Source organism: Procambarus clarkii, chromosome 32, assembly GCF_040958095.1.
Source record: "Procambarus clarkii isolate CNS0578487 chromosome 32, FALCON_Pclarkii_2.0, whole genome shotgun sequence".
Taxonomy (NCBI): Eukaryota; Metazoa; Arthropoda; class Malacostraca; order Decapoda; family Cambaridae; genus Procambarus; species Procambarus clarkii.
Window position 1 is genome coordinate 13,936,296 of NC_091181.1, and position 2,281 is coordinate 13,938,576.

Consider the following 2,281-nt stretch of genomic DNA (forward strand, 5'->3'; position numbering starts at 1 on the left):
TCGAGCGGGTACCCTCAGCTCCTTCCAACAAACACAGCGAAGCATCTCAGAAGGCTTGGAGCGTCGGCCACTCTCGTTCTACCAATGCGACGCTGTTTCCCCTGGTACGAGGGAATCACGAGAGAGGGGTCAGCCTACAACCGTTAACCCCCAAACTCCCCTCTCCACTTGAACTTGTACAAAATTCTACCTGAAATCTGCTATAACTTTCTTTACAGACTTGATACAGCAGCTCCAGTAGCCTTAATGACTAGCACTCACCCAGGGCTATCCGTAGACACCCCACACGACTGTGCAAGAGTTGTACTTCTTCATCTGGTGCTACGGTGCACACCTACTGTGCACACATTTCAGTGCACAAGGGAGCTAGAAAAATTCATCTCCTGACACTACCCACATCATTAATGTAAGAGTGACCTATCCACATCAGTAATTTGAGAGTGACCTACCCATATCAGTAATATGAAAGATGTGAGAGTCTATGAAAGCACAAGGTTTAGGCATAGCTAATTATAGAACAAGCCAAGCTTTCTCGAGACAGAGAGATTGTCTAATCAGCATATTACGACCATTTTGTGAACCACCTTCCCAGAGAGTCCTCTCTCCATAAATGAATTCATATCAGGATATGTAATTACATCTAACAGCTATAAGCATATCATTTTTATATGCCAAAATAAATGCATATACTCAATAAATAATTGTTTAGCCAAATATGTTTGAGTAACATTTGTATAAATGGATTCTTAATTAAACAGACAGAGCAACCTATGCCCAGCCTTGGGGTGGATGATTACAGTGGCTAGACGCTGTTACGACAGGAGTGTAAACATTACTCCGCCACATGATTTTCCAGGGGCCTCGTCGGCGGCTGTTGGGTGCAGACGTGTCGTTCATAGCGCTCGCCAGTTGCACCCTAGTAGCTGTGTGAGGAGGGTATCTGTGACGGCTGTGGGGGTGTTGTTCCCCGTGTGGGCGTGGTACGCCTGTTGAGGAGACATGGGGACTTACTGGCCTCCATTGAAGAGGACCTCGTCGGCTGGAATGGCTTTTACGGTGCCAGAGGACCACTTCTTGGTTGGTGTTGCCCTAGTGGATGTTCTACAGGTGCAGTTGTCGGAATTGCTGGGCATCCAGCTGCTGCAGAGGAACTGCGCCCTGGTCAAGTTTCGCCATCAGGCTGCATTTCAGGCATTTCTGGGGCGGGGTGAGGGGCATGTTTACCCTCTCCCTGATGACGCTGGTTCTGTTAAGGTAGTGAACCTCAGCGTCGCCTTGACGTATGTGTCGGTGCGTGGTGCCCCATTCAAGTTTAACGACGATCTCCTAACAAGGTACTTGCAGGGCACTGTGCTGGGATGCTTGACGGCTCTCGCACCTGATCATGTCATTTAAGAGTAGTGTTCCGTCCTCTGTGTCCGTGTTGGGTTACACGCTCCGCTGCCTGTATCGGGGGCACCCGCGCACCTGTTACAGGTGTGGTAATGTGGGTCATCTCACTGCTGCGTGCGACGTGGGAGCAACTGGCAGGTGCATGTTTTTCGTGAGGACAACTTTCCACCCCTGTTGACTTCGGACGCTTCTGAGGATGGAGTGAGTGCTGTGCCTGAGGCGCCTGATTGCCTGTCTGCTGCTCCGCCTGTTGAGGCGAGTTCTACGGCCTGTGCGACACGTCTGGTGACTGCTGTGGCCCCTGGGGTTGTTGAGCCGGTGTGTGTGGGTGTCGGGCCTGCACTGCGTGTAGTGGAGGATGTCCCAGTAGAGGTCTATGTCCCACCCCCGTCTGTGGCTCCCGGTGACGCGGGTTCTGCTGTTTTGGAGGGGGAAGGGCTTCGGCAGGAGGTGATACCTGCCATGTCTGTGTGTGTTGGCGAATGTAATTCTGCTCTTTCCATCCCTTTGCAGAAGTGTGCACGTCGGTGTTCTGAGGCTGTTTCCCTGGACGATGTGGACAGTGTGGGTGATGTTGCCTCTGTGGACTCTTCGGACGGTGCGGATGTGAAAATGGTGGCTGTGCCTGCTGAGGGGCCTGCTGGGAGTGGTGTGGTGCGGCGGGCTCGGAGTGTGTCTCCCCTTCGTGGTGTGCCTTGGGAGATGGTGGGGGAGTATGGTGCTCTGGCGTCCCCCGCCGTGGATGATGATGCTGTGAGGGGCTCCGAAGTTGCTACCTGTGTCCCCCCCTCCTGAGTCTCCTGCTGTTGGATCTCCACAGTAGGGAATTACCCCTGATGATCGGGACCTCGTCGTGGTTTTGCGGAAAGATGTGCGCTGGGGGGCCTCG